This window comes from Protopterus annectens, chromosome 5.part1, assembly GCF_019279795.1.
Source record: "Protopterus annectens isolate FY-2018-M chromosome 5.part1, PAN1.0, whole genome shotgun sequence".
Classification (NCBI taxonomy): domain Eukaryota; kingdom Metazoa; phylum Chordata; order Ceratodontiformes; family Protopteridae; genus Protopterus; species Protopterus annectens.
Genome location: NC_056736.1, coordinates 330,472,062 through 330,489,241, shown reverse-complemented (window position 1 = coordinate 330,489,241; position 17,180 = coordinate 330,472,062).

Below are 17,180 nucleotides of genomic sequence, written 5' to 3'. Positions count from 1 at the left end.
AACCTTATTTTGGGGCCTTTGTCCAGATTCCTTGTCCTAAGAGGTTGAGAGGTATGATTATATTCTGTTAGCAAGTAAAAGATTATCACCAAATGTCAGCAGATTTTTATTTAATATGCCAGACCAGATGTAGTTTGTTGACAGAATAAAGACTGAGACTGAATATTTCCTTCAGTATGTTCATTATCTCCCATATCCTGTGAGCACTTCCAAACAAACAAGCAGAACAAACAAAAGGAAAGCTCCAGCAAGTAAGGATTTGTCTGGTGCCTTTTAATGAACTTCCTTATTGGTGAGGGAAGTGGAACCAATAAGTGAATAAGCCTACAGGTATACTCCTGCCTAACATGCAAAAACATGGGCCAGCACTAACTCCCCGGCACATTTGCTAAAGTGTATGTATCAGTGATTAGGATATTATATTAAGAAGACTTAAATGTATAAAAAGTTGACTAAGGATACAATAATAATAAGAAGAACCTACACCATTTAAAGAGATATGTAGTGCATATATCTATGACATAGTAGCTTGCAAACATATAACCAGAAGAAGTATAAAGAATTACACAGTACTGTTACAAATCAGGAAGTGAAAGTGACTATCATAACTCAAGAGAATGGATTCTAAGAGAATGAAGTTAGAAACATGAAAAATGCCCAACCAGAACAGAATTTTAAACTTTCTGTCAAGCTATAACACATGCAGAAATGAAGAATTCTAACTAGTAGTTGTAAGTACCTTCCCAGTAAGAAATATTTCACAAGTGGAGATGAACAGACAGTGTCTGGGCAGAGCTCTAAATCCACTTCTGTCAGTATAAGATATATGAATGAAAAAGGGACGCTTCAAGGCAAAAGATATCTGTAAGTAAGAAAATAATAAACCTGTTAATAAAATGTGTTTTAAGGTACCCTTTTCTGAGGGAAAGCAACTAAAAAAGTATGTTGAAGGGTAATGCTCATTCACCCTGAAATAGAGGGTAAAACCACACAAAAGAGGAAAAATGACAGTGTACTCTATACTGGCAGAAATGAAAATCTGAATAGAGGTCTAATGAGGTTCCCGTCGAGCTGAAATACTGGAGTTCTAAGCAAAAGGAAATGTGTTGTATGGATCAGGATTATAAAGAAAAGGAACAAGAAAACCTAAAGCAGAGGTATCAGCTGACACTGAAGAATACTGGTTTGAGTTGCCTTTTCCAGGAGAAGAGTTCAATGCTTGAGACACTTGTGGTTCTGTTGGCAGGAGGTGAGGCAGTACCTTCCACCTCACCACAGGGTGACCTTGAGGAAACTCTAGAGTTGGCTGATATTTGAGTTAGTCATTTATATTTTAAAAAGACACTGCATGAAGATGATACTTTGAGTAGAGCAAGAGGAAATATAGGTAGCGTTGTAGAGTGGAAAAGATGAAAAAAGATGTTCTTACTTCTTGCACTCACTGAGTGACAAAATTACATTTTGTACAAAGTGGAGAGAAAGTAGTATGCCAACTATTGGTATCTAAGCCTATCAAAAATCTAGTGAAGAAATGATTACATAGCCACTTCCTAGGGGGATAGCTATGACTGGATGAGACTAAACTATGTATCTTAAGTTTTTACTGCTCAGGTATACTGAAAGAAGTTGTGAACTTGTGCTCCAGAAGCTCTGAATGCCAGAGGATGGAGCTGCACCTATACTTTAAAAGTATTCTTTATTGTAGATGTGCCACTTGAAAATATTCCTACAGACATAGTTGGGTCATTAGTAAAATCTAGCAGTAGGTTTCAATGTATTTTAGTTATTTTGGACTATGCAAACTAAGTACCCTGAAGTTATTCTGCTATGCAAGCCTAATGCTAAAGCTATAGCTAGGGAGTTAGTCTTATTATTTTCCAGAGTAGGAACACATAAAGAAATACTCACTGACCACTTATGTCTAAAACAATGCATCAACTGCACCAATAATTTAAGGCTAAGGAATTAAAAACACAAGTGAACCATTCCTAGATGCATGGATGGACTAGTGTGGCTTTTTAGCTGAACATTAAAGTCCATGTTGAAAAAAAAGTAACTGAGGAAGATGGGAAAAGTTGGGATCATACCTTTCAACTGTCCAGATTTTCATAGAATGTCCAGATTTTTGGCTGATATTTTTGGTCTGTTACTCATAAAATTTGTGCATTTCTGGGAAATCACTGGGATGATCTGGGGACTGAAGTCACAAAATAATGACAGACATTTGAGTTTCAGACTTCAAATCCTTCAGAAAATGTATTTTAAAACAAACTCTGTTATTCTAGCAACTTTCTTAGTTTATAAGAGAAATATTTAAAATATGTCTCTATTTTTTGGCATTTGTCCCGCCATTTTGTGGCACTAAGAGGTTGAGAGGTATGGTTGGGAATCAGTTAATATAATACCTCCTGTTTGTCATTTGAAAGTACTGTAAAACCTCAAAAGAAAAGAAAACCACTTTTAGATGTGCGATGGAACTCTATACCAAAATGCAGGATAGTCTGAAAGTACACATGAGCTGGTGAAGGGATATTAAGCCAAGGACCAGGGTTCTAACCAAAGTCTGAAAACATGACACATTCAACTTTTACAAAAATTAACCAAAAAAAAAAAACAGAAGGGAGATATTTTTCAGTAATTCAAGAGGATTTTGAGGCCAGAGTTAATCCTTTAAGTCTGAATCCAGCCATCACTGCTTGCTGTTTCCATTGACAGGATGTTTTGTGTGATCATCAGAAGCTAGGAAGGCTGCACTTTTTTGCAGGTGCATACAGTCTGGAAACACACTGAAAGAACCCAAGCTACACAACTGTTGTAATAATTGAAATGCAAGGGCTAGGGAATTTAAACAGAGACTAGGTATTTGAGAATGTAAACCTAAAGATTGTTAGCTTTGGTCTCCTCAGTAGAAAACATTTTTGGCTAAATGACAGGGTCCATTTTAAATGCAGAAAAAATGAAGTCAGCTGCTGAGTTAGACAGACTGGTAACAGAAGACCAGAAGAGATACATCACACCAATGTTCAGAAATCAACCTATATGGTTAGGTTTGCAGCACAGACTAGTAAATCTAGTAAAGAAAGAAAATTGATCTATATCCCTGTATTTCACATAGATGATACACACTCTAACTCAGGGATACAACAACTGAAAGTGTTTCTGTAAGGAACAAGGAATTGTTTTCAGAGCTGCTTGACAAAACAAACCTGACAACACCCTATTTAAACCATTCCAGGAGAAAATGCTAACTTGAAACCTTACAGAATGTCATAGTCACAATGAAAAGCTGTGCAGGAAACTGTGATGATAGGGCTTAAAAATGGATAGTAATGCAGTCAAAACGTGTGCAACAGAATCATAGCATCATATCAACAACCTAAGCATTTCAAACTTAAACAATTGCTTGATGAGTGGGATTAAGAAAATATAAAGACTGGAGAATAAAATTTATTATTTGGAGAATAAAAGAACTGCATCAAGTGAGCTACAGCCATTTAAAATATGGTACCATCTTTGCTTGATCCACCACAATGTGGGTACTCTACTGAGGGCATACTTACTTACTTACTTATGCCCGCCACCCTTGACAGGGTATGGGCCACTAACTACAGCTCTCCACCGAATCTTGTCCTGGGCCAACTGTTCTATTATTTTCCTGGTAGAGAGAAGGGTACTCTGCTTTGTGGCGTCCCTTCGGCTTTGGCCACAAAACTTCATAAATCTTCCATTTGAAGAACTCTCCTCTTCCAAGACAAGATTGTCTGTGTTTCCTGTAGTTGGTGTTTTTGTAGCAATTTGTTTTTTACGGGATGGGGTTGCTAACCCTAAGCCCAACCCTCCTCCTTTTTCAGACAGGCTTGGGACCGTCCTTGGCGGAGTTACTGAGGGCATATTGGGGTGCATATAAGTCATTCAATGGGTATAAAACCAATTGTTTCAAACTTGGGTAGGGTCAAGTGCAGCATAAAGTGTTTGATTCTGCCAAATGAAGTACCTAAATGAATGTAAATATTGTAAACAGTGCTGTGGTTTCGATACAAATTGTATAAATAAAATTGCTGTTGTAATTAAGAAATGTTTCTTTTAAGCGTACAAGATAAATGAAAGTTTTGTTTGAGGACAGAGTATTTTTATTATTGTATAAACTGGAGTAGAGTTGCTACCACTTCAAATAGGAATGCTGCTTTAAGGGTAGAGAGAAAGCAAAGTTGCGTAACAAAATAATGAATGCTGTATAAAAGGAAAGCCAAGAGGTCTTACAAATTGCTCTCTTTCTCTCCCTTTTATGTTATAAAGCTGGGTCTTTCACTTCAAATGTCTATCACAGTATCACTTTACAAAGTTTTTTAGTTATCCATAACAATAAAAAATGGCAGTCAAACAAAGTATCTTCTTGTAATGGACAGAGAAGCAATTTTCTTGGCAGAAAGAAGGCAACAAATTCTTAGACATATGGGTACATTTTAGTGTAGATAATGACATTATCAAGCAGATTTGTTACAGATAATGAAAAAAAGAACAGTAACATAACAGACGCATGATCTGACACATAAAAAAGAAAAGATACCTTTGAATCTGGCTTCTGTCTCTGCTATAGATATACAACAATCAGCCCATATTTTTTTGGAATGAGAGGCCAGGAAAAAAGTAAGGAGCCAAGAAATATTTTGCATGCAATACAAATGTAGTCTATGTAGCAATCCATAACTCTTGTTTTCTTTTATATAGGGAGAACTAGCAGGTAGTTTTGTCACAGAACACCGAATCATCTGTGTTTCTATTAAATGAAAATAAGCATACAGACAGATTCAATAAAGCCTACACGGTTCGTTTACACCATGTGAGTGTCAATCTAAGGCATGCACATGGTAGCACATGGTTTTAGATTAAGTAAGTGGCTCTACAAGGTATGTAAAGCTGCACAAACAAGGTAAACACTGTGGCATGCTAACTACAACATAAACAGCTGAATTGCATGCTAATCAACCAATCTAAGGTGGAGGAGCTATTCAATAAACTATAATGCAAACATGTAGACTCAGGGCTGTTTTTCCCTGCGAATTCCAAAACCTATTGGAATACAGCCATGGGAAAAAAGTCTACACAGAAACAATGTCTGGGGCTGCTATTGCTTTAATTCATGTATATGTGCAACAGGCAGAAGTCTATGCTGCTGCTGCTGCTAATAGACAAAGGCCAAGAAAGAGAAGAGTTTTCAGACACCATCCAACTTATCACAATCTACATGTTGTGGAAATTGTAGAGCACTACAGGGTGGCTAGAGACACACTACAGGAACTCTGCAACTTCTGACGTCCTCAACTCAAAGCCGGGACAAACCAAGGGGAACCCATACCAGTGGAGACAATTTAGAATGTTATCCACAGGTACCTTTCAGAGACCAACAGTGAACATGCTGGGGGTGTCACATGCATCAGCATCCAGGTTCCAACAGGCCAGTGGCCACATATATTTTTCCTGTACTCCTGAGTACAGGACCAGTAATATGCAGGAATTCTACCCTGTAGCACACTACCCTGAAGTACTGGGTGCCATAGATTGCACACATATAGAAATTAAGGCACCACCTGGGGAACAGGGAAGGATCTACATAAATAGAAAGGGTTTCCACTCTAACTGCCAAGTCATGTGTAATGCCAAGGGCATCATCTTGAACGTGTGTGCTGCCAACCCAGGCACTTACCATGAATCACATATCTGGCAAACCTCCAAACTGTATCAGATATTCAAAAAACTGCTGAACTACCAAAAAGACGAAAAGAAAAACTCAAAAGGTTGCCACCGCTGACACACAACCTCACCAGCAATATCCTCAGACTCAGTATTCCAAATCCGGTAGCATACAAAAAAATGCTGAACGCCAATAAACGAAAATCAATAGTTTAATTTACCTGTTGTTGCACTTTTAGTACTGGTAGTTAATTAATATCATTTTTTTTGTTTAGGGGTACTTCTTTAGCCTTCCTGAATTATCTTGTTACGTCACAGATAGGGTGGGTGATGGGGTCTTATATGTTAGTTTTGGATCACATTTATGCATATTTTAAAATGTTTTATGAGATACAGTACATATGTACCGATGATCAGGTTTATTTCTGTGGTTATAGGGATTAATCAAATTGTCAGTATAAAGATATATATACATATATATTTTAACTATTATTCATTTTATTCATCATTAAGACTTATTACTTCTGATTTTATTTAAGATCGAATCCAGTTATCGTTGTGGTTACATTGCTGTTTGTTGTACCGGCACCTTTAAATTGAGTGGAAGGAAGGGGGGGGTGTCTTGGAGTGATTTTATTTGACGAGAATTATTGTAATGGTGCGATTTTGTATATTCTGAGGAAGTTGGTGCAGAGCGCCGATGAAAAGCTACACCTAGCTGTTTGGCGTAAATTAAACTATTGATTTTCGTTTATTGGCGTTCAGCGTTTTTTGTATGCTACCAGATTTGGAATACTGAGTCCAAGGATATCGCTGGTGAGGTTGTGTGTCAGCGGTGGCAACCTTTTGAGTGTATCAGATATTCACTAGGGAGGATATCCCACAGCGTCATTTACTGGAGGATGCAGGTTATGCACTGGAACTGTGGTTGATGACACCCATCAGAAATTCACACACACCCACTGAAGAATGCCATAATGAGGCACACGCTCAAACCAGAAATATCACAGAGTGTGTGTTTGAGCTGCTGAAGCCGTAATTCCGGTGCCTAAATACATAAGGAGGAGCCTGCAGTACAATCCATGTACATGTACTGAAATATTGGGTCTATATTACAAAATCGAAAAGTGATGCAAACAAATGGCATTTACATTGAAAATGCCATTTATCAAAGTCGCTCTTGTGGGGGGCTGTGTCCCCACACCCCTCCACTAATTATACATACCAACTCCGAGATCACACTACAGTGAGGAAAGGGCACATTTTCCAATCTTCACTGTACCACAATCTCAATATAAATTCCTCAGTGAACTGCAGTTCGATATAAAGTGCCATTCAATTAAATCACTTTATGATACAGTGGTATAGACCTGAAATATTCACTGTATGTGCCATGCTACACAACATCACCTTGAGAAAACAGCTTCAGCAGGATCAACAAGGGGAAGAGGCACACATCCCACCATCAATGTCAAGGTCACAACAGCCACATGCAGGTGAGGAGTCAGAGGGGGAACCAGTAGCTGGTGTGAGTATAGGCAGATGTAGGCATGTTCAAGATACCCTCACACTGGCTAAGAGTCAATGTATAGCACACTCATTCACTACCTAAGGGGCTAAAACCTTCCTCCTACGCACATACATATACTACGATTGGTGCCCGGCAATGCTCACAAACTTTAACTACCCATGTAATGGCTGTGTACTGTTAGCATTAGACAGTCAGCCCTGAACTAAAACTGTTGCAGCTGTTGGATTTACAAGGTAAGTGTTGCATCTGGAGTGTATTGTTTAATAATATGAATTAATGGCATATCCTTGGATGTTGTTACTTGGTAGTGTAAGCAAGTAAAAGGTGGGTGATTTGTACAGAAATGACTTTAACATGTGACAGCAGAGACTTATGTGACTTATATGTATCCATCATCAAGTAGTAGACATCAGGCATCAAAGATTCGCAAAGTCATACATCTCAAAAGTGCTGATGGCCACTGAATGTCCTCAGTTTAGCACCATATGTTTGTATTGGAAAATCATTAAAGAGAGGTTAGAAAGTAAGGAGACACATTTTAGTTTCAGCCTTCACAGCCCTCACAAAATCATTAACAATACTGATGCAAAAAAAGTCTGATGCTATCAACTGTATAACTTTCTAAGACCAGTATAAGTCAAAGGTACAATTACCAATTCAACATCACAAGTGCAGATATACTAAGCACTAACTCAGCTATGCACTCTGACCATCAGACAAAAAAGTGTATATATCCCTGAATCCAAAAGACAGAAAACAAGGGTATGACACAGTTATCAACACTTGCACAAGGTGTTTTTTTTGGGGTACAGGAAGTCTAGGCTGATACAAAAGATCAGCAAATGTGTGTGAGTAAGAAAGAGAAGAAGGAAGACATTTGGATAAACTAACAAATTGCCAGTGAGACAAAATGAGTTTTAAGCTTCATGGATGAACCAAGTAATTGTTGTGTGTGTGTCTGTATGGGTCCCCCAGGTGAAACTGGTGTGTGAGTGTCTGCATGAACACAGCCAAGATCTGTGTTAGCTCTATGTCTTGGTATGTTGGACAGGTGTGAGCTGTGTATGGTAAAGGTGGCAGTTCATCTTTGTCATACCTAAGCACGAGAATTGGTCACATGCACTGCTGCTACCTGAACATGACTGATGTCTGCTGGATGAGCTCCCCACATGAGGATGCCCAGGAACACGACCCCATGGCATGCCACATCTAGGTGTTAACAGCTGGATGACAGATGGAGCAGTGGAAGTACTGCCACTATGGGAGTGTGATCAGGCATGGACACTTTGGCTAACAGCAGATGATGTGGCTGACCTACACCCATGAGGATGCTGTTCCCCTCCCAGCAGATGTTCCATCACAGACACTGCCCATTCCAACGTGTCATTCATCGGATCCATTAAATTGGCAACATGGTGGAGGCAGTCATGCATATCAGCCTGTGCCACATCTACAATCCTAACCATTTCTCTGGAGGACCTATGGGAACATGCCTGCATCTCTATGACAGCCTTAAACGTATGTTGAGGGGCACGGTAAGAGACACCTGGATCAGGTGGCTGATGGACAGCAGGCCTCCTTCGAGCACTCCTAACCACCATCCTGCATGGCACTTCACCAACACTTTGGCTATGGCCAGGGTCACTAGGCACTGAAGCCACAGTAGCCACACTTTCCTGATTGATTTTCTCACCCTCCACCTGTCCAGTATCTGATGACTCAGTGGAATGGGTAGGCATAGACCTACTGACTGCATCCGATGGAATTACAAGAGATGGCTGTATGTTAATCTCAGTGTCAGATTCAACCTCTGCACCTCCCAACTGTGCCTCTATTTGGCCACCATCGTCATCAGAGTCTGCTGATACTCTGACATCAGGTGGTAGAAGTCCCACACTTCCACTGTTGGGATCACCTGTGATAATGCGTAATGGTAAAAATATTAAATCTAAAAGTGAAATATGCAATATATGTAAGACAGTCAATAAGGATATACTTAGAACCTTTTTAACATTGTCATTTTATAAATATTTGCTTAGATAAGTTGATTAAAAAACACATACCCTATATAAAGAGGTTTTAGTTTGACTTTCCCTAGTATAGAACTGTTTTTTCAGTAGTGCATGTGGTATTTTCAGTTAAGGCTTGTTAAAAACCTGCATAGCCAGTGATAGGTGGGGGTAGTAGTTTCCTTCATTGTTATTCAGTTTCTGTCTTATACAAGTGGTACAGTGAATTATCTTCTGTTTAAACTGTGAGCTTTGGCCAGTTAAGACCTGCATGATATCAATTGAATGCATACGTGTAGCTAAGTAACTTTTATCTGCACTTTTTAAAGTAATTTGTTTGTGTTGCATTGAGCAATATCTAGCTAGAAGTTGACTGTTTTTTCAGAAGGTCCCCACCCACCCTCCCTGTTTTTGTCTTGGTGTTAATCTTGGTGGCTTTGAAACTGCCTGCCCCTCTTGTAAATTTGCACTTGGATACTCCTCCTGGGCCCATATCATTTGCTCACTCAAAAAAAAAAAAATTATCTGCTTTTACTGTATTTGTGTTTCTTCCTACTTTATTTTGCTTTTGCATCATCTTAAAAGTACTCAATTGTATTTATTACTGCTTGGTGTAACTTACTCTAAGCCTTTTAGTTTAAGCACTTGGACTTCAGACCAGTTGTTTTACATTAAGAAGGTTTGTGCTCTGCACTGTAGTGGCAGTACAGGTAGCTTACATCCTTCTAAGTTGGGAACTGCTGATTGAGGGCTCAGTGTTTGTTATTCTAAAAGTGTATTAATTCTGGTTTAAGCACTTGGGCTTCAGGCCAGTTATTTTACATTAAGAGGGTTCGTGGTCTGCACTCTTGTGGGAGGAGAGGCTGGACTCTGCCATTCTGAGCTGGGAATTTCTGGTTAAAGGTTTATAGTGCCTGCATATTTGTACTGCTTCTTACTAAATTGGCACACCTTGTTTGCTGTAGCATAGACTAGATCCAGGCCTGCTGAATCTAGTTTTGTTTGTATAACTTGAGCACTAATCCAGGTATTCTTTAAAGTATTCAATTGTATTTATTACTGCTTGGTAGTAACTTGATTAAAGTGTAACTATCATTCAAAGTCTTTTGGATTAAGCACTTGGGCTCAGACTAGTTGTTTTACATTAGGAAGGTTTGTGGCCTGCACTGTGGTGGCAGGGCAGGTAGCTTACATCCTTCTATGTTGGGAACTGCTGATTGAGGGCTCAGTGTCTGTCATTCTAAAAGTGTATTAGTTCTGGTTTAAGCACTTGGGCTTTAGGCCAGTTATTTTACATTAAGAAGGTTTGTGGTCTGCACTCTTGTGGGAGGAGAGGCTGGACTCTGCCCTTCTGAGCTGGGAATTTCTGGTTAGAGGCTTATAGTGCCTGCATATTTGAACTGTTTCTTACTAAATTGGTACACCTTGTTTGCTGTAGCATAGACTAGATCCAGACCTGCTGAATCTAGCTTTGTTTGTATAACATGAGCACTAATCCAGGCATTCTTTAAAGTATTCAATTGTATTTATTACTGCTTGGTAGTAACTTGATTAAAGTATAGCTATCATTCTAAGTCTTTTGGATTAAGCACTTGGGCTCAGACCAGTTGTTTTACATTAAGAAGGTTTGTGCTCTGCACTGTAGTGGCAGTACAGGTAGCTTACATCCTTCTAAGTTGGGAACTGCTGATTGAGGGCTCAGTGTTTGTTATTCTAAAAGTGTATTAATTCTGGTTTAAGCACTTGGGCTTCAGGCCAGTTATTTTACATTAAGAGGGTTCGTGGTCTGCACTCTTGTGGGAGGAGAGGCTGGACTCTGCCATTCTGAGCTGGGAATTTCTGGTTAAAGGTTTATAGTGCCTGCATATTTGTACTGCTTCTTACTAAATTGGCACACCTTGTTTGCTGTAGCATAGACTAGATCCAGGCCTGCTGAATCTAGTTTTGTTTGTATAACTTGAGCACTAATCCAGGTATTCTTTAAAGTATTCAATTGTATTTATTACTGCTTGGTAGTAACTTGATTAAAGTGTAACTATCATTCAAAGTCTTTTGGATTAAGCACTTGGGCTCAGACTAGTTGTTTTACATTAGGAAGGTTTGTGGCCTGCACTGTGGTGGCAGGACAGGTAGCTTACATCCTTCTATGTTGGGAACTGCTGATTGAGGGCTCAGTGTCTGTCATTCTAAAAGTGTATTAGTTCTGGTTTAAGCACTTGGGCTTCAGGCCAGTTATTTTACATTAAGAAGGTTTGTGGTCTGCACTCTTGTGGGAGGAGAGGCTGGACTCTGCCCTTCTGAGCTGGGAATTTCTGGTTAGAGGCTTATAGTGCCTGCATATTTGAACTGTTTCTTACTAAATTGGTACACCTTGTTTGCTGTAGCATAGACTAGATCCAGACCTGCTGAATCTAGCTTTGTTTGTATAACATGAGCACTAATCCAGGCATTCTTTAAAGTATTCAATTGTATTTATTACTGCTTGGTAGTAACTTGATTAAAGTATAGCTATCATTCTAAGTCTTTTGGATTAAGCACTTGGGCTCAGACCAGTTGTTTTACATTAGGAAGGTTTGTGGCCTGCACTGTGGTGGCAGGACAGGTAGCTTACATCCTTCTAAGTTGGTAACTGCTGATTGAGGGCTCAGTGTCTGTTATTCTAAAAGTGTATTAGTTCTGGTTTAAGCACTTGGGCTTCAGGCCAGTTATTTTACATTAAGAAGGTTCGTGGTCTGCACTCTTGTGGGAGGAGAGGCTGGACTCTGCCCTTCTGAGCTGAGAATTTCTGGTTAAAGGCTTATAGTGCCTGCATATTTGAACTGTTTCTTACTGGAATTGGTACACCTTGTTTGCTGTAGCATAGACTAGATCCAGGCCTGCTGAATCTAGCTTTGTTTGTATGCTTGTTTGCTTGTTATTTCCCTAAAACACTAATTCCACCTAAAACGCGGATTTTCAGCGCTTCTGTGGATCCCTAGTGACATCTGCATTGCTTACTGTACTTATTTCCTTGTTTCACTTGAAAGAAAGTTACTGTTTGTCATTTTTGCATTTAAGTTACCTGTAACACATTGCATTTAAGTTACCTGGCACTTGCTCACTAAAGCAATTATATAAGTCAGCAGTAAAAAATTAAAAGCACTACACCCTCACAAACTCCCCTTGAGTACCTTGTTTCCCATTGGCCTTTTTTTCACTTATAAAGGAATTCCCAGTACTATTCTAGCATGTCCAAAGGTCAGTTGTCAATCTCCTCTCCGGTCCAGCTGGTGAATCTGGGAATCTTGAGGCAATGTTACAACTGCCTCATGTACACAGACAACCCTCTCCTCCTCCCAACAAATTCCAACACATGTGAGAGATGCAACCATATAGCCAAACTGGAGGCTAAGCTCTCTCAACTCAGTACTGGCGAAACCTGTCAGGAGGAGAAGAAAACCACACTCACTACAATTCCAGTCTCACATAGACCTACCACGACAGCAAACCAAACACATAAACACACAAAAACATACTCGGAGGCTCTAAATAAAAATCCGCCTAAGCAGCAGAGACCACCAAAGCAGACACCTAAGCAACCGTTACCCCAAAATAAAACACATGCAACACATAGCTCACAAAGCCAGTGTGCCGAACAGTCACAGCCCTTAAGGCTAAACAACACACCTGATACACTTGTAATAGGTGACTCTATCGTCAGGCACACTGACGTCCCGCTCACCAGGCTGAACAAGGAGAAGGTCACGGTGAGCTGCCTGTCGGGCGCTAGGATCCGCCACATAACACAAGCACTCAGGCCACTCCAAGGCAAGTACAAATATGACTCAGTCATTGTCCATGCTGGTGTGAATGACCTGAGACGTACCTCCCTGGACTACATGAAAAGAGACATAGAGGAGCTCTCTGAGCATGAGGCCCAGGCCGGTATGACCCTGACCTTGAGTAGCATCTTATCCTCACCAAGAATGATGCCACAATATGAAGACAAGATGATCAATTTCAACAATTGGCTTAAGTATTGGTGTCATTCAAAGGGGATCCAATGCCTGTCAGCCTGGGATGACATGCTCGACAGGCCACGATGCTTCACTAGGGACGGCTTGCACCTGTCATCCCTGGGCTTTCGGATATTGGCAAAGGCTCTTGCTACCCCCATAGTGCCTTTTTTAGGCAAGGCTCAAAAGACAAACCCACCTCCATAGGTATCACAAGGGATAAGAAACTAAGAGTAATGCTACTCAACTCCAGAAGTCTAAACCTCAAGATGCATGCACTCAAAACTCTCCTTAGCATGGAGAACATAGATATCTGTGCAGTAACAGAAACCTGGTTCAAGGCTCCCGAGAGCACCGCAGCACAACCAGGTTATACCTCATAGCATGCTTTTCGGCCTCAAAACTTGGACCGAACCAGAAAAGGAGGGGGAGTATCAATATTCTTTTAAGATACCCACACCTCCAGGTTGGTGGCACAGCACGAAGCATCAGAGACTATCCATGTGCAACTAACAGTGGGTAAAACTGCCTTCCAGTTTATAGCCTGCTACAGACCACCCTCCCAAACCCAGGAACCCCACTCGGCCTTCCTGAGAACACTGGAAAATATGAAGGTCTCTCCAAACACCATTATATTGGGCGACTTCAACTACCCAAACAGACTGGGAGCATTACTCTAGCTCCAACACCCTAGCTCAAAGGTTCCTAGAATTTATAAACTCAAATGCTATGGAACAACTTGTTACCACTCCCACAAGAGGGGAAAACATACTGGACCTGATCATCACCAACATGGGGACTCTGTGCTCCAGACCAGAAGTGTATCCCTCACTGGTAAGATCAGACCATAAACTAATCTCACTGGATATTCACATCCCGACCCCACCACCTGCCCAGAAAACCACAGTGAAAAACATCTCTAAAGCAAATTTCACACTCCTCAAAACCGAGGTGGAATCCTTCAAAGCCCCCGGGCCTGTGGAAAATACGGCCCAGACCGCAGAATCCTTTATAAACACATTCTATGAACACCTTCAAGAATGCATGGATTATGCAATCCCAAATAAAACCAAGACCCAATCCTCCAAAGGCAGACGTCCTGCCTGGTGGACCCCAGCCATAAACAAACTATACAATAGAAGGAGGAAGCTACTACATGATAGAGCAAAATCCCAAAAAGGGAAGGCATCTCTGATCAGTGTTAGCAAAAAACTACGGGCACTCATAAAATCATCTAAGGCCAGCTTCGAGAGAAAAATTGCACAGGACACTAAGGATAATCACAAGGCTTTCTTTAGTTATGTTAGGAACCTGGGTGGGAATTCCCAGATATGCTCAGAATTAGTCCAAAATGTCAAAAATACACCGAACCCACAGACATTGCCAACATCCTAGCTGACAGGTTCAGCGCAAACTTCTCCACCCCTCCCCACCAAAAGGGCAAATATCTATCCCAGCAGAGTGCTGCCCCCCTGACATCTCAGATGCTCAGGTAAGAGCCGCCCTCTCCAAAGCAAAAGCACAGCATCAATGGGACCAGACGGTGTCCCGGGCTGCGTCCTACATGAACTCCAAGAAGAGCTAAACCCAAACATAAAACTACTGTTCAATCTCAGCCTTACCACAGGATATGTACCCAAAGAGTGGCATACAGCAACAGTGGTCCCTCTCCACAAAGGTGGTGCCTCAACGGATCCTGGAAACTATCGCCCCATAACCCTGACTAGCTTGGTCTGCAAAGCTATGGAAAGGATCATCATGGATCTCATAAAAAAAAGATATTGGGGACCTACAGACACTGGATCCTACCCAGTTTGGCTTTGTTAAGGGCAGATCCTGCCTCTTAAACCTGGTCAATTTCTTTGAAACAGTCACCAAGGCCATTGACGAGGGGAAGGTGGTCCACACAGTCTACCTGGACCTCGCAAAAGCCTTCGATACAATACCCCACTCGGGCATTATAGATAAGCTCACCAGCTTAAATATAAACCCCTATGTCACTAGATGGGTTGCAAACTGGCTCAAGGACAGAACCCACATGGTTAGAATTGCTGGAGCCATGTCAGACTCCAAACCAGTTACAAGTGGAATCCCACAAGGCTCAGTCCTGGGACCTCTCCTGTTCGGTATATATTTCTCGGAGGTACAGGCCAACACGGAAGGACTGTGGCTGACCAAGTTCGCAGATGACTGTAAACTGGGCACTATAATCGACTCTCCAGCCAACTCAAGCATCCTCCAAAAGGGCCTCATAGAAACAGACAACTGGTGCCAGAGCCATGGCCTCAAACTAAACGCCAAAAAGTGTATAGTCATTCCCTTTGGCAAAAACAAAGTGCCCACAAATTACCACATAGGTGGTAATCCATTAAGTACAGAAGAAGTAATTAGGGACCTGGGGACCCAAGTTGATAGCAATCTCTCATTTGACAACCACGTGGCCAAAGTGGTTAGAAAAACATTTTATATAGCCCACCTAATCATGAAGGGATTCACATCTAGATCAGGGGAGGTCATCGTGCCTCTTTACTCATCCCTCATCAGGCCCATAATTGAGTAAAATGCCCCTTTTGGGATGTACCTTACCAGACACCCGCAGCAGCTGGAAAGACCACAAAAGTACCTCACCAAGGAGATCAAAGGGCTCAAACAGATGCCATATGCTGCCCGGTTAAAGAAACTCCAGCTCTACTCAGTGGCATACCGCCTTCTCAGAGGAGATCTGTGCCTGATGTATAAAGCCATGTCCAACCCGGAATTAATGGACATGCTGCACCTCAGAAAATCCAAATCCCATCGAGCTACGTGCTCTAGAGACTTGAACCTCAGCACTGAAATAAATAGGACATGCTGGAGGGACAGATTCATAACCCAGAGGCTCCCTTCACTCTGGAATAAAATCCCAGTCCAGGTTAGGCAGAGTCCCTCATTGACTCTTCAAGGGGAATCTTGATGAGTGGATGGGGGATCGTAGGTTTACCCCGGGTATCACTTCTGTGTCACTGTTAGACAGAGGCACAGTATACTAACCTCGAAAAAGGGCATAGCAAAATTAATTTAAAATGGGTGGCGAAAGCCAAACACACTCTGGCTAGGCTTATAAATGCCCTAGGGCAGATAGCCTAGTATGAACCTATAAACCTATGAACCTTTATGTAATAAACAACTAATGGTACAGTTTTATTCTTCTTATCACTGCAGAATATGTGGTTAGTACAAAAACTGGATTTTGAAGTGACATCTTTGTATATATTGTATATAGAATGTTATGTTTTGTTGTATGTTGTGCGTATATCTTATTGTATAATGTCTTATATGTTGTAACCTAAAAAACTGTAATAAAGACATTTTTGAAAAAAAAAAAGGATCACCTGTGATAATAAGCAACAAACAGGAAAAAAATGATACACTACTATAGTCCAAAATATGCTAACAAACTAACAGTGGTGCCACTATTACACAGAGTACAGGAATACACACAACAGTCCTGACACCAACATCACACACTAAATATTTATATGAACTGCTCATCAGTACTGCCATAACACTGTTTGGCTTACCATGTGCAGACAATTGCAGGCTCCCTGTGCTGAATGGTCCTGGAAGACATTAAGCAAAAGGTAAGGACAACATCATCAAAATTAACAGTAACACAGTGGGGTAAAACTTTTTTTTCCCATTATATGTCCATTACCTATATATATATATATATATATATATATATATATATTATGTATATATATATATATATATATATATATATTATGTATATATTCTATATATATAATATGCATATATATATATATATATATATATATATATATATATATATATATATATATATATATATATATATATATATATATATATATATATATATATATATATATATATATATACACACACACACACACACACACACACACACACACACACACACACACACACACACAC